Here is a 17,666-nt window from a genome sequence, read left to right as displayed (position 1 = left end):
CAGCCTTTCATGTATATAGGTCGAGGATTGAATTAAGGGTTATTATTCACATAAAAGGATACTCTGATTTTTTCTTTCATTTGAAAACATCAACACTACTATTTTAACACTTATTTGTGCGTCTCTCTGTGATGAAATCTTTCTATTCTATGCACGTTTCATCCCACAAATTTTGGTAGAAAAACTTGCAAAAATAAAGAGATGTTTGTTTCAATAGTAAATTGGAATTACATTGGAAGTAATCCTACAACAAAGTAGGGAGAATGATTTTGATGATGATTACTAGTAGTTCTTTGAACAGTAAACCTCAAGCAGTTTTCTCATCCTCAAGTATCTGATGTCACCTGTTCTAGTTGATTCAGTTGAATCACAATAATTCACAGTTGAATCATAATTTTTTTCTTAAAAACTGTCATTTGTTTTCTCCAAGATCAAAACTCACTTAAGTTGATAAATTCAGTTCACGTTTGAATTTGTATCTCATATGATAATTTATCCAGTTCTGTGATAACCTCTCCATCTGATGAAAATATTCCTCAACTATTTTAAAATTATTTTTTTCCAATCAAGAATTTTATAATTTTTTCAGCATTATTTAGTTCATAAAATCATTCTCTATTTTTTTCAATCACCTATTAAATTTGTTTTTCAAATGTGAGGATATTGATACTGATGGGCACACATCATAAAAAATATTGAAACCGTACCTTATAGAAATAGACACGACCAGACATCTGTTCAATACATGCAATGAATAATCCACTTGTCAGCTGATTGATTATGAATAAATCTATTGTCTGAATTATCCTATCTTCAAAGTATATATAGTGATATAAACCAAATGATATAAACCAGTGATATAATTCAAAGTATATATAGTGATATAATATATGAAAAAAAACAGCAACCACTCCGTACATAGTTTTAAGTTTTGTGTAAGTGTGTGTGTGTGTGTTTGTGCGCATGTGTGAATGTGTGTGCGTATGAATGTGTGCGCATATGTGAATGTGTGTGCGTATGAATGTGTGTGCGTATGAATGTGTGCGCATATGTGAATGTGTGTGCGTATGAATGTGTGCAAGAATGATTATAAATATTGACATGTTGATTTCTTTCAATATAATACATTCAATTATTATGTTCTTCATGATATAATATTAAATTTGTATATAAATATTTTATTATAATATTCAAGTGTCCCCACACAGGTAGCCTATAGGGAACACATATTAGAAATTAGGAAACAATATTGTATTTGATTTTTGGAATGCATTTGATTGTATAATTATTTTTTTTTTTTGAATAAAGAATTTGAATTTGAATTTGATATCAGAGTATGGAGGAATTCTTTTTCTTTCCATATCATCCTAAAAATGCAAAATTTCAGAAATCCTTGTTTATACATCGAAGCGCAGTTGAAAGAGGAATATTCCTGCCAAATCTCATCGAATTCTATCAACGCGTTTAGCCGCAATCGCGTTTTATACAGACAAACAAAAGAAAATTCGAGTTAAAACAAAGACCTCTCTACGTTCGGTCAATTATGAAGGTGATAATAACAATAATGATGAATATTATGTCCATGATGATTATAATGTTATGATGAAGTTGACGATAATGATACTGATGAATATCATATATTATACAGTGATATGAACCCTCTAAGCCCGAGACCACTGTTCCTCTTCCAAAGACCAATTACATAGAGTCGAAATCAGTGATGCATAATATCGCCACACCTATAACCGATATTGTTTCCGAAATATGATCAATCCACAGCCGACATCAGACTTGACGTTTGTGTCGTTTGCGGTTTCGTGCAACTTCTGAATCGTCAGTGATGTGGTCAGAAACGGTTGATTCTGAGAACGTGTTTCGTCAACGGTTGTTACAAATGTTCATGAACCATTCAACGGTTTCAGTCAACGATTGGTTCAAGCGTTTTATAAACGATACAACTGTCTGCTATTTTCAACCTGAGAGGTTGACGAGTCAACTAAATATCCTTTGGAATGTGAAAAGAAAAGATTCAATGATATTTGATAGGGGTAAAGGTTTTATAAGGATAAAAGTTTCATAAGGTTCAATGGAAGATGTTTCTCTGCTTGAATTTGTAAGCAAAATAGTGAACAGTTAAGAGATATTTTACTACAAAAAAGAATGGATATAAAAAGGTTTCTAGCTTCATATTCTCAAAAGAGATCAAAGCAGTAGAATTTCAACCATATTTTATGCTGGATTCGCTCACAAAAGCGACAGTGAACAGTTAATACTTACAGGTTCTAATTGGACAATTCACACTCAGCCTGGCTGTTAGAGTATGAATAATACTATTAGAACTTATTGGGTTATATTTTCACTGTTGTTCACTGTCACTGTTGTGTGTGAATGCAGCTCAATAATTGAACAAATAGTGTTCTTTCTAAAGTTGAATTTGTGACTCGAGACATTTTCAACGATGAAAGAATAATCTACGATTCAGAAATAATAAACTTTAGAACCATTCCAAGTTTAATTCATCCACTCAAACTCTTTTTATAGAATAAACGATCAAAACCACGGAAGCGGCAGAGGCAATTATAACAAGCTTCAAATAGTAAAAAATTATGTAACATCAAGTGAAATTTTGCTTCATCCCTGTACAATTGAGCACTCCTGAACTTGTGAGAAAGTGTTGGTGAGCCTTGAAATTCTCCTCAACATTCAGTGAGGAATTGATATTACTTTTTCTATCGATCAATTTTCTGTAGAATATGATATTCTTCTTGGAATGATATAATCAAAGTCAATGAAATGCTTTTTGGAAACAACATTTAACTAGTTTGCAATCCCGTTGATAGCATTTTTGATTTCCTGATTTGATAATTGAATCGGCCTGAGGAGAAAGGGAACATGTCAAAATTTTTCATTTTTTTATGGTTGAAATGAGTTGTCTACTGTGAGATACATCGTTGTGGTTAAAAGGGAACATGTCAGCATTCTCTTTATACGAGAAACAGATATAGTATTTTTGCTGTACTGGAGTGAAAGGGAACTAGTCATGACACACATGTTCCCTTTCAACGCCGAACATTCGAAAATTAGCTGTTTGTCAGTTGTGATTTTTATGCTATTGTTAGGATACCTTTGATTCACGCGTTGCTTTGAGGTTAGATTGCTTTCGGTTGAGATGTTTATTCTAGAAGTTGAAGAGTGATAATTTATAATATCATCATGAGTAATAGGAAGTTAACAAAAAACTCAATTTTAAGGGGTGAATCTTATATAAGTGCTTTTACTGGATTAAATTTGTTGTCTTAAAAGAGTTTGCACCCTAATGACAAAAAACAATCTTGAAATTATCAATACTTTTATCTGTATTCAGTTTTTTCTCTCCCCTGAAAAATTCTGGTTTTCGACATTTTCCCTTTCTCCTCAGTCCGATTCAATTGAAAGTAATGGAATGCTTTTTTGATACCACGTTAACGTTATATCAATTTCCTAATTCCGTTTAAAACACTTTCAGTTCTGTGATTTGATTATTGGGAAAATTAGAATGCTTTTTCAAAACCACGTTAACGTTTCAACTCGTTTGCGATCCCGTTGTTTCAGTTAACATTTTCGTTTCGCTGACTCGTCAACGATCCACCGCTGATTTGTATCACAGGGGTTGAAGCTGTGCTCTTGACCACACCTAGCCCGGTTAGCCAATTAATTGGCAGCGGTGTCCTGTGACTCGTGTGACAAACGTGACCAGGGCTCTGTGACTGTGACTTGTGTCACAAGTGACTGTGACTGTCACAGGGACAAGAATATTAACGTCACATGTGACCGGCGGCTCAGCTTTGATTCATGAACTTTGTCGATGGATTTTCGAGTGGATTATTTGATGACTGATTTTGTCTCTGAATGAGTTTCATCAACTCAGATAGTGAGGTTCATGTTATAAAGTCAGCAAGTGATTAACATTGGTTTGATCAGTAAATAAAACCATAGAGAAACAACAGCATAAGTGGATATCCCATAGTATAGGGCGTTTATGTCGCAACTTTTACTGTTATCTCAATCCGATAAACTTTATTCCGAAGTGAAAAGAGTAAATTTAAAGTATTGTGCTCACTATAACATTAGTGTCCGATTTCCCATTAGGGAACTTTGGACTATATACGGCGAGGTGGAACTACCCTTGGGTCTCCCCACCATTCAAAGCCATACGCTAATAATTATAATAATCTCAAGCCAATAGTCCACGTAGTTCTTCCCCGTGAAGCTGTGTGACGCTGGTAGTCTCTCATAGTGTGCCGTTCACACACTCTCACCCGGCCAAAACAGTAAAAATCTAAAATAATCGACAGTAGTCGGCTTGAGATAACAGTAAAAGTTGCGACATAAACGCCCTATAGCATGGGTTATATCATAAAGAAACAATAGCATAAGTAGATATCCCATGGTATAGGGCGTTTATGTCGCAACTTTTACTGTTATCTCAAGCATGTTAACTCAAGCTGATTACTGTCGACTACTGTCTATTATTATTGTTCTGTCTGGTTGAGAGTGTAAGAACGACCCATTAAAGGTGCGTACAGATTTACGCGCCGCGAATATGAGCAAATCACTTTTAATCAGCTGATTATATCTATTATTTGTACAGAAACGGTAAGATACATTTATAAAAAGCTTGAAATCAGCTGATTAAGAGTGAATTGCTCATGTTCGCGGCGCGTAAATCTGTACGCACCTTTAGAGAGACTAGCACAGGTTATTTGCTGTGCTCCGCAATGATGTAATTAAAAACTTGACAAACTGAAAAATTGACCGACTGAAATCTTGGAGAGTATAAAATAAGCCTATAACCATCTTCGGTATATTAAGAATCTATAAACAAAATTTGTAATCAGTCTAGTAGTTCAGATGTGGTGAAATAAAATAAATAAATAACATTCTATTGCCATGGAACAATCACGTTATAAGCAACGACAATAGTCAGTACATGTTACAAAGTAGTCATAAAACATACAATAAAAAAAACATGCAGTAAATTAATACATGAATAGGATCCAATATGTTTTGGAGTCCAATTGTTGGTAAATTCGCTTAAGCAATAATATGGCTTCATCCACAAATCTCCTATCCCTTTTCCATTAATAAATAAATCCTTAGTTTAATCAATTAAATTAACGTTTTGGTAGAGTGTTAGTGGGGAGGATATTTTTAATATTCTTTCCGAAGAATGGACATTGATATGTCCAAAGCTCCGCCAATTTATGTAGATGCATAACAATATAATTATGTATAGTTATTATATTACAGATTACTTTTTCATATCATATACAGTTCAATAATTATTTTCTTAGTCCATATTATGTAAATTCATCTATAATTTTGCTGTATTGTAAGCTATTGTATATAAGTGTATAAGCCAGTATATATTGTAATCTACATAAATAAAGTACTCAATCAATCGATCCCGGTAGAGAGTTAGTGGGAAGAATACTTGGAATATTCATTCCAAAGAATGGACATTGATATGTCCATAGCTCCGCCAATTTATGTAGATGCATAACAATATTATCTATTTTATCTATACTCATTACAAATTTTTTTTTCATATTATATTTTTTAAATTTTCAAATTCAAATTTATTCACACTCATAAATACATATACAGAAACCAAATAGAGTCTAGCTTGACAAATACAACAATAATCCATCTAAAATTTAATGATAGATTGTAAGTAATATTATATAATATAATAATATATAATATAATAATATATAATATAATATTAATGTGAACAATAATGCTCACAAAGTGCTTCATGAAGCACTTGTCCGTGAGCAGGAGTTGAGGTTTAATCGGATATAGGAGGAGAAAAAAGCCTACACACACACACACACACACACACAAACACAACATCAATCACCATCATCAAGTAATTTTATTGATTGATTGTAGCATTTCCTCTCTTTAAATATACTTATATTATGAAATGTAGTTTAAAATGCGAAAAAATGGGAGGAAGAATCACCAGTATAATTTTTTTCAACATAATTCATGACAAGAGAGGGAAAAAATGAAAAATAAAAGATGAGAAATAACAGCGATAAATAAAACAATGTTTGCAGATCAAAGCTCAAAGCAAAGGTTAAACTTCAAAGGATACAGAAGTAACTACAGTAAAAAGACCATACTACACTGAAATTCATATTCAATAATGGATTAGATATTAGCACCATGTGTTTCTCAGCTTACTACTTTGAATAAGTCTTCTACTTCTAATGGTGAATGAAGCCATAGCCAACTCTTCGTCTGTTTTAGGAATTTCTTGAGATTCTGTAGCTTTCTAATCTCATCTGGGGAATATTGAAGAATTTAGGTCCAGGAATAAAAGCATCTCTGGAAGGTAGTGCTATTTGGTTTGGGGAGTCTGATTAGCATCCTTGTAGTTTGCCTAGTTATCTGCTGATTTTGTTCAAGATTCCCCATTTGATTCCTATCCCCACTCATTTTATAGAACAAAGATAAAACTTTCAGTACATACATGTATCTGAAAGGTAGAATTCCAAAAAACCTGAATATTGGGAAAGTATGCGTTCGTCTATTAGCTCCAAACATTATTCTAACAATTGATTTTTGTAGGACTATAAGATTTTTAAAAAGAGACATGAAGGTAGATGCATAACATGAGATTCCGTATTCCAGCCTACTATTGAAGAAAGAGAAATACATTACACGAAGAATATTTACAGGGAAGAATTGATGCAGTTGATAGAAAGCCCTAACCAAGTATAAGAGGTACCCTTTTACTTTATTCACATGCAAATCCCAATTTAGACTCTGATCCAATATTAGCCCAAGATATTTAATGGAGTCAGATTGTTGAATTACCTCACAGTCACAACTCACAGATCTGCAACCGACCTGATGATACCTGACAGGATCAGTGAAACTAAATGGTTATGATAATGAAAAGTTTATATAGGAAGTCTTGCTCGCATTTAGTGCTAGTTTGTTACAGTTGAACCAGCATCGCAAATCAAACAAATCCAGCTGCATCATTTCATGCAGTTCTTCTTCATTTTTAGCAGAATACGCTAGGGCTGTGTCATCGGCAAAATATGTAATTGATCCAAAAAATGTGGGAAAACAAATCATTTATGTAGACTAAAAACAATATAGGGCCCAAAACGGAGCCTTGTGGAACGCCGTATTTAACTGTTGTCAGCTCACTATCACAACCCGAAATAGACACATACTGCTTTCTATCCATCAAGTATGATTTTAACCACATGTTGGTAACACCACGGACACCAGCAGCATGAAGCTTATTGAACAAGGTGCTGTGTTCAACTGTGTCGAAAGCCTTTCGGATGTCCAAGAATAGACCAGATGTTCTATTTTTATGTTGTGGTATGTTGATGCTGTGATAAATATCTGACATAAACTTATATAATGCCTGTTCTGTGTTCAAGCCCTCCTGAAATCCAAATTGGTTTCTATTAAAATAGTTCACTTTATTGAAAAAGCTCATTAATCTTTTCTTAAAAAGTTTCTCTAGAATTCTTGAGAACACTGAAAGCAGTGAGATGGGTCTATAATTTGAAATTTCTCTATTCGATCCACTCTTAAAAATAGGTATTACCTCAGCTGTTTTTAGATTTGATGGGAAATGGCCATTCAAAAAGCTGGCATTAAAAATGTGACAAAGAACAGGAACAATAGCATAAGCTATAGATTTTATTAAACTGGAGGAAATATTATCAGGACCTGGAGATTTTCCATTTTTCAATTTATTTATTTCAGTTAGTAGTTCTTGATAGCTAATAGGATTTAAGAAAAAAGAATTTTGGATGAAATCACTTTTAAATTTTCTATCATGATTTTCTTTCATGGATTCATCTGGGTCATGTATTGAAGAAACTATTTCATCAGATATATTTATGAAGTATTCATTGAATTTGTTAGCCAGAACGTTTCCATCTGTTATTAGATTATCTCCACAATGCAGATGGATCGACTTTCGTTTGGAAACTGATTTGCTGCAATGATTATTTATAATTTCCCATTGTTTTTTTACAGGAAAGGTATTCAAGTTGGAATAAAATTTAATCTTTTGATTTTTTATTAATTTATTTATGTTATTTTTTGCAGCCAAGTACTCAGCTTTTAATCTCTCATTTTGGGGAGATTTTCTATGCGCTTTATAGAGTTTATCTCTATGCTTAATTGCTAGGCAGAGCCCATCTGTCATCCACGGTTTTAGACGCTTAACATTTTTGACAAGCCTCTGGCTTGAACGAGTGCACTGCTTTATATACGGCAGCAGACTATCCATGAACACAGAAAACATATCATCAACACTGTCGCAAGCATATAAGTCACACCAATTATGCTCCATCAACAAGTCCGTCAATTTTTTGACGTCGATGATATCTTTAACTATGGGAGTAGCATGACCGGTCCGTTCTCCAGACACAGACAATAAAGGCGATATAGCTCTATGATCAGTAATCAGCGATTCAATGACTGAACTCTGAACTATTTTCCTGTTAAACTTGGATTTATAAAAGATGTGATCAATGCAGCTTGAGCTAAGGTTTGTTACACGAGTATCTACATCTATCAGTGATTGGTAGCCATTGAAATGCATGATTTCCATGTAATCAAAAGCCCCAGCACTACTCAAGTCATTTATATTAATGTTAATGTCTCCAAGAATCATTGAGTCACCTTCATATCCTAGATTCTCCAGAAAATGGCTCAAACTATTCAGGAAAACATCTAATCCAACAGAGTGCCATCTGTACAAACTCAATAATCTAAATTTGAAGTTGAATTTTTTCAGAGTGAGTAAAATAGAATCGGCTCCATCGATCCGTGATTCATCTCGCGAACAAGCAAAACCTCTGCTAGACGAAACAAATATCATGATACCTGATGCTCTACTTATATCACTGCCAGTGGAGTAATTATCATATCCATCAATAATATAAGGGTTCGCATCATTTATCGGTTGGAACCATGTTTCTGTTAGGACAATTATATCAGGCTTCACTTTCCAACAGTTTATGTACAGTAAAAAGGAATCAAAGTTTCTGTTCAGACTACGAATATTTTGATGCAAAACTGTAATATTATCACCGCATGTTAGAAAACACGAGTTAACCCTGGTGATATCCTCCACTAATTCACATGCATTAATCATTTAGAATTTTATTTTCAACCAATATATTATGGAGAAGGTAATGCTCAATGCTAAAATGTAATACGGAATCAATTATAAAGGCACACATTCGTACAACATTCATACAAAGAAAATAAAAAAGATTAAAGAAAAGAGAATTGTTCGAGTACTCATAGATTAAGGAATCATTTCGTAATAAACAGAAAGAGAGAATATCTTTAATATCTTTTTCAGAAAGAGAAAGCAGTACTGACATGCCAGCCTACCGAAGTTAAGGGTGGGTACATAACAAAAAAAAAAAAAAATAGATAGCCTACCTATTGTAGTTACATTTAGATTATTTAAAAACGTTAGCATACCTAATTAAAAATAAACATGTATAGATATAGTTAATGGAGATGCAGATCTTAGTTATAAATAATATAATGTGTTAATAGAGCAGGCTCTAGTTTATATAACTTATTCCAGATATAGTTTAAAATCCTAGTTCATCTAATCAGATATCGAACATAATAATTTCTAAGAAGGCAAACATTTACTTATATTCTCTGAAAGATTAAATGAATTTTCAGGTAGAGATAATCCTGAAGCCGATTACGACCATTGAGAGTGGAATGATAACTACTTAAAAGTAAGCAATTAGCGTTTGATTGGCAACTCAGTTGCAATCTATGTCATCGAATTTGGAAATGCCTTTAACTGATTATAAAATTAATGCGACAATTTTTATCAACAATAGTAAAGACTCACCAGTGATTTGGATTTAAACAACATATTAATATTGAAAATAATAGGACAAGACTAAAATGAAGTATGATTATGAATACAGTATCAATATCAATCGTTTGTACAATAGGCGTGAAAGGACAATATTATAGAAGTTCCAAAGTATGCTATTTTTTTAAACATAACAATACGTAAATTGCACTTTTCTAACCCCACAATAATAATGGGGTTTTTTAAGATTCATAGTATTCACTAAAATTCTTCTAGTATAATATAATAATAAATGAATAAATAATAGAAAATAATTAAATAAAATTTTGCTAAAAGCTCTCCATAATTATTATATACATAGTATTTTAACAAAAAATTGCATTATTCTGGATGTGGTTTGTAATGGGCAGTCTGGAAGAAATGCATATGCAAATCAGTTAATGTAATGCAATATAGCTATATATATATGAGCTATATATAGCTCAATAATCATTTTCTTAATTTATATTTTGTAAATTCATCCATAATTTTGCTGTATTGTAAGCTATTGTATATAAGTGTATAAGCCAGTATATATTGTAATCTACATAAATAAAGTACTCAATCAATCAATCAATCAATCCCGTACGTGTATGAGCGAATTCTTTCCTTCATTATATTATAGATTGAGAAAGAAATTTTTGAAAGCATGAGACTGTATTGTTACGTAAGATATCTTGTTATAAATTTTGACACGTCTCCAGATTGTTCTAGATTGTTCCCAAAGCAGAGATCGCAAACTCACTAATCTCCGCTCGGGTTTAACAAGTCAAAGATTGCGACGTTATAACGGAAGTCACATACGTTCTAGAGTGACAGAAAATACAGGGTACCCTGAAAAGTAACATGGTAGGTGTCATGGAATATTATTCATGAACCACCCCTCTTTTCCCTAAAATTGACAGCTACCCCTTCCCCTCACCCCATCGAAACAGGAGGCGTGAAAAGATTTGAGACAAAAGATTTTCCAGGATATTAAATCTTGAAGGGAGTTTCTGAGATAGGTTACTTGATGGTTGCTATGAATATAATATATTCTGTAGGCTTCAATGTGACGTCACCAGGACAATGAGAGTCAGTTCGTGAAAGGAGGCGAGCAGACGTGTGAGAGAGAGAAGATATGTGAAACTGTCTAGTAGGTGAGACAAGGAAAGGGAATAATATACGTTTGAAGCCTAGAGTCAGCAATTTTACTTTCCATTACGAATTGCTTGTTAAGTATCATGTCTCAATACTTAAATTATGACAGTTTGATATTCATGATTGAAATTAAAGTGGAGAACCCATTCCGGACTATTTTGTAACCTTATCCAAATTTGGGAGAGGAATAGCACAAAGTTTACATTATTCTTCTCTCCCTATCATTTTGATAATGAATTCATAGGACTAAAATAAAGTGTCAGTTATATTTCGGTGAATACCCAACTAGACGACAAAAACAGCATGACCGATTATAAAATACAGTTTAGATTAACATTTACAATATTAATTCAGTTTGAGAGTCAACTTTTAGGTAGTACAGACTGAATTTTATCTACGTATTGTATGAATAAATAAGTGAATAAGAATTTGAGAAGCTATTAATCATAAAAATCAGACTGCCATGTCCCAATTTGAGTATTGAAAAGTTGCTAATAGTTGAGATTCACGTTATAAAGCTGTTGGGAATGATAGGAACTTATTGTTGCTGTTTTTTCTTTTCCACTGCCTTCTTGAGTAAAAAGCTGTGATTATCAATAGTTTCCTGGTATATCAATAGTTGATTCTGGTTGAATAGATGATTCTTGTTTATAATTATCGGTTATATCCCAAATATATTCACTAAGAACTCAAAATCTCCACATAAATTGAGATTAAAATATTCTGGTAATAATTCTCAGTCTATGTTGCGATTGAATCAGAACGATAGCTTATTAGCGCGACTAGTGACAACTAAGTAAATAGTCTGATAGTCCGGTACTAAATTCAAATGAATCGTGTTTGATTATTTTAGATTAGTCCTATATTTCTTCAAAATCTGGAAACTATCTGGCGACCGAGTGGAGATGGAAAAGGATAAACCTATCTGATTCGTCGAATGATAGACAAGGATATAGCAAACCAATGTTCATCAATATTCAAGTGCTGACTTAATGACGTTAATCTCACTTTATTTCCTTGGCGGTGAAGTATTACAAAGTTGATATAGAATTGAATAGACATTGTTTGAAAATGTTGTCTTTCAAGGAAGACGAGCCAATATTAGCAAGTCAGACATGTAGTATCCATTTAGATATCCATTTAGTATCCCATAATATGTCAAATCAGTAACAAGATTATTAAAAACAATATAAAAACATGAAGTACTCTTCTACATTGGTTTTTATAATTTTAAAATAAGTAGCCCATAGTGAAGTGATTTTATGAAACAATTACAAGATCTATACTTCAATATTCTAAAAGCAATGATAATCAATTATTATAGGCTACTAATTTGAGAGAACCATAGTTGATAGATATTAACTATAGTATTTAACTGGATAAACTTCCATGCCAATACTTTTGAATGCGAATACTCAACTACTCAATTGATATGTGAAAAACATGATCATTTACATTGTCAACATCCACAATAAAAGATGAACAATGATCCTTGACAAAATGAACACTAACCATTCAATCAAAAACATAGGCTGTTGTTTCATTGACTTTTTTCTTTAGGGCTACTTTTAATATACTCAGATTAATAGTTTTATTCATAGGCAACTACTTTAAAGAAACTAGAGTTAATAGTTATTATTAAGGAACTAGATAATTCTTTCATGCTACTTCTCTTCAATATGGACTCTACTACTTTAATAATATCTGAAAAGCATGAGCATGTTTTTTGTCATCTTCCACAATTAAAAAAACATCTACAATGAAAAACATGAACAATAGCCCTCGACAAAACGAACACTAGCCACTTTAAATCATTCTCAAAAGTAACCAAAGCTACTTACAAGTATTCAAAAACGTTGAACAGTTCCTCTTCACAATCAATCGGCATTTTTAAAAACACATTCAAATTTCTAAAAAATGAACAGTACAGGGGTCCGAACAATAGCTCTTTATCAATGTAACTCATCAGAAGTATTCTTCAGTTGCACCCCTAACATCAATGACGGGTTCCATTGATTATCTATGAATGGGATCTCCGATTGTAAGCCCACTTATGAATCGTAATAATAGAGTAGTTGTTATAGTATTCAGTTATAATGCGTAAGGTTATATGCGCATTGGGACTCATTGAAAATGCTGATGGCCGAGTACAGATGTCCCTTCATTTCAATTTGATTCGACCCTCTCTGTCCAAAATCACTCTCTCTTTCTGCTCTATTGTTACCCTCCCCCTTCTATGTTACTCTTTTTTCACTGTTTCTCTCTCTTCTGTCTGCTTCCTCTGTTTATCTCACTCTCACATACACCCTCTCTCACTCTTTCTTTCTTTATTCAAAATAATTCCTTCATTCAATAAAATAAATAACAATCAAATACATTCCAAAATGTATCTTGGAATAAAATTCCATTTCTCTCTCTGCTCTATTGTTACTCTCCCCCCTTCCATGTTTCTCTTTTCTCCACTGTTTCTTTCTTTTTTGTCTTACTTTGTCCTACTCTCTCACTCTCTCCCTTATTAGTGTATGAGCAAGTATATATTGTAAAATACGTAAATAAAGAACTCTAATCTAATTTAATCCATATCATCTCCTCTCTTTTTCTCTCACATACTATTTCTTTTTCTCACCTTCTTTCTTTTTTCTAATCCTCACGCTATCTCTCTCGCTCTCTCACTGTTTACTCTATTGTCATGATCTCTTCCTTCTTGTCTATCTCTCCCTTCAATAATACATCCCTTATCATTGTCATCTCTTATCAGTAGTTCCTATTACTATAATATCTATCTTTATATCTGAACGCTGAACGTGTCCTATTCAAAATCTTTGTGATCTGAAATCGGAGTTAGATTCCATATTATTCCAAATAATATTCTGTTCTGAAATACTGTATTTTATACAATATATTCCAATACTGTATACATAATTCTGTTCTGTCCTGTATTCCGATCCGACTCCGGACCTGGAAACCTTCCACATAACGTCCACTACTTATAATGAAGTTTAAAGTTTCTTCAGAATAATTGAATAATAGGAAAAGACTTGTACGCACTGACGAATTCATAATTGTGAAATATTTTTCATAAACAATATTGTGTAACAGATATAAATCAATGAAGAAATTCCAAAATCGAATGGAATCTACAAGTTGGACAAGCTTTTTCTCATGATTTTCTATTGGAACGGCAGAATGCATTAACTCACAGATAAAATGTTATACAGCTGAAGTTATATCGTCTAGAAACTGCTCAAACTGTGAATTCGTGAATTCTGTATCAAAACAGACTAGAATAATTGATTCAATCTATAGATTTACAGCTATACAGTTTTTTTTAAGATTCCACTATTAATTATGAGAAGAGGAGAGGGGTACAATGAGAATTAGAAAGAGATGAAGGAGGGAAAACGGCAAGGAAAAAAATAAATTGGAGAATAGAAAGACATAGAAAAGGGAATGGGAGATAGAACGAGAATAGAGAAGGGAACGGATAAGCAGACGGTGGAAGGATAATAGTGAAGAAAACTACATGAAAACAAGAAAGATGGATAGTGGAAGGAAATAGAAGGACATAGAAAGAGATAGAACTGAAGGAATGAGGACAGACAAGTTGGTCAACTGAATGACGTCACTGTGGTCAAACTATTCTCTCACTCACACCCTTATTCTCTCTCACTCTTTCTCACCACTCACCCTCTCTATCACACCCACTTACTCTCTCGCAGGACCGCACTATCTCTCTCTCTTTCACACTCACTTACTCACTCTCTCTTTTTCAGAAACACTCTCTTCCTTCTCTATGACTCTCTCTTTGTTTCTCTCACTCTCTCTCACTCACTGGGCTACTCAGACAATTACGTGTGTCTAGTCTTTGAGACTAGTCTTTTGGAGACTGTTGATGGTCTGCCTTTTAGCTGAATCAGAGCAGAATGCAGTCTGACAAATCAAAGTGTGACGTCAGAAGTCTGAAGGACTGCCACTCTCATAATGAGGTCTAGTTGGTTTACCACCCACGCTTCTACATTATACCTATTTACTCTTTGTATATAGTAATTTTCTACACTCTCCATATCTATATACTCTATATATATATAGTAGTACAACACTTTGCTTAATTTGTCGTGATGTCTCAATCAGTACTCTGCACCATCTCTCTCTCACTCCTTCTCTCTCTCTTCCCTCGCTATTCCGATTAATGTTGATGAATATTGAATATGCACATTAGAAATATTGTTCTGTATATCTGGATGTGTGAAAACTCGTATATTTGTGTAAATAGGGTAATTATTATATTATTGATTGAAAACAAATTGATAAAGTTGAAAGTTGAAACAAGTAATTCATCAAGATAATCAGATATACGTGTTCCAGTTGATAAACTAATATAAATCTTCATTAAACTGAAGTATCATCTTGTAACATACTTTTTTTTTGGATTTCATTTACTGTTCTGGTCAGTTCTTTGAACCTCCTAGTAAGCTGTGAACTGACAGCTTCAGCTAAAAACATAAGGCGGCAGAATATGGGTGAAACCCGTCGATTGGCCAATAGCAGCTGTTGACCAGTGAGGATTAAGCTCCACTGTAATTGGTTGAGACAAGACTAGCTCAGGTATTCCAAATACGGTCATGCTATGCAGTTGATCATCCAAGTATTCCAAATATGGTCATTATTTGCAGTCGATTATTCAAGTAAATAAGCAAATCTTGATTACTTACAGATTGTAACAGATTCAAACTGTTCACAGTCAGTAAAGAACTGTAAGTAAGATTGAGACTGTGTTTTGTGACAATATATTATGTCTCAAGACTTGCCGATTTATTCATTTACGTTACAATATGATATCAGAGAGTATTAAAACTCTATAACATTTAATAGATTGGTTTATTCTAAATAGTTATCATCCAAATTGAAGTTGTAATTCATTTTTTCTTCATATTTTGGGTGCATTGGAGAAACTCCTCTCGGAAAAAATTGTATGTTTCATTCTAGAAGTTTATTAATGATGATTGTCTCTTGATAATAACTATCTTTTCCTCTGGCTAAATAAAGAAGTGGCTAGTCCTGGTGAAGAGCCAATTGCATCTCAGTGCAATTCAACCAATCAGGATCGTTCAACTGTAAAGTCATGAAATTAATGGCCTCTTCATAGAGCGGCCATCTTCAATTCTGTCAGTGCTAACTTTCTAAACTTTCTGAAATATCATCTTTCATTTCTAGATCATACTGATATTGTCTGTTTCAGTTTAAAATAAAGTGTCAAAATTTCTATTATTTAAAATATTTTCAAGGCTATACTGTGTGATAACTCCAAAATGGCAAAACAAATCATAGAATCTTGCAATGATTATCAATGATCGATCATAGGAATTCGACATTTTGATGAATACTTTGATGGGAATAACAATAGTTTTGGTGAATGTACTCCGTATAACGTAGATTTGCAAGTAATAAATGAATGTAGAATGAAGTATTATGTTAGAATTATTGTTAAATATTTGTAAATACTAGTCAATGGATATTGATCATTACTAACGGGTTCAGCATCATACATCAAACATGATGAATGGTGAAATCATCATACTCTTAGTTGGAACTCTCATTTATAAACCTCTGTCAACATTACTCAACGAGTCATCATCACAAAAAACCCAGCAGACATCAATTGATATTGATTATCTGAGTACAAATTGATTCTCGAAGGGTACTAACACAGACAATCATGGGCTATCTGTAGTACTAATATGACTTCTCTTCTCTGAGCTCTTGACGCATCAATTACTATTCAATGACTGGAGAACGATTAATCAAATGAATGGAAAACGAAAAAATGAATCGAATGAATGGAAAACTGAGAGCTCTGATCAACAATTATGTCTGTTTGGAATATTTTAAGGATAACCAATTAATCATCCTTGAACGGAACATTCTTTTGACAAGCCAAACAAGCCGGAATGTGGTTGCATTGATTTATAGGATCACTTTTATCATCAAGGAAGTGAATACTTATTTAAGTATAATTATATTATTTAAGAAAATATCACGTTTTTAAGCTGTGCTTATATGCAGCTTACAGCATGCAACTCAATATTTTGTATCCTCATACTTGGTATCAATATTGACTTTTCTTTTTTAGACTACTTATTATTGAAACACAATACAATTAAGTGTGTTTCGGAGTCCATCTGAAATTATAGGACCATTCATCTGTCATCATGCGCCTCACTACCCACGCACAAGCCTAGAGCTCATTTGGGCATCACCCACAGCAGAAGAAAATATACTGTGATAGAATAAAATAGAAAGTAAAGTATTTGAATAACAATTAATTAATTAATTGAATATCAATCACCCTCTACTTCATAACATCACAACCAGTTTCAACTCTTCATAATGAGATAGTTGTGAATGACTTTAAAAGATTTGAAACTACAGTGGAGTCCACGTTATAATGGCAATGTTTGATTAGCAATGGTATTGCTATCCTTGTCTATCATTCAACTAAGCGGGTAGCACTATCTATTTCTCGCTTTGCTCTGTTGCAAATCGTCTTTTAAAAATGTAGATTCAATAATAAATTAACAAAATATTCCATCTTAATCATGAAAATCCA

Source organism: Nilaparvata lugens, chromosome 12 (genome assembly GCF_014356525.2).
Source record: "Nilaparvata lugens isolate BPH chromosome 12, ASM1435652v1, whole genome shotgun sequence".
NCBI lineage: Eukaryota > Metazoa > Arthropoda > Insecta > Hemiptera > Delphacidae > Nilaparvata > Nilaparvata lugens.
This window is presented reverse-complemented; position numbering follows the sequence as displayed.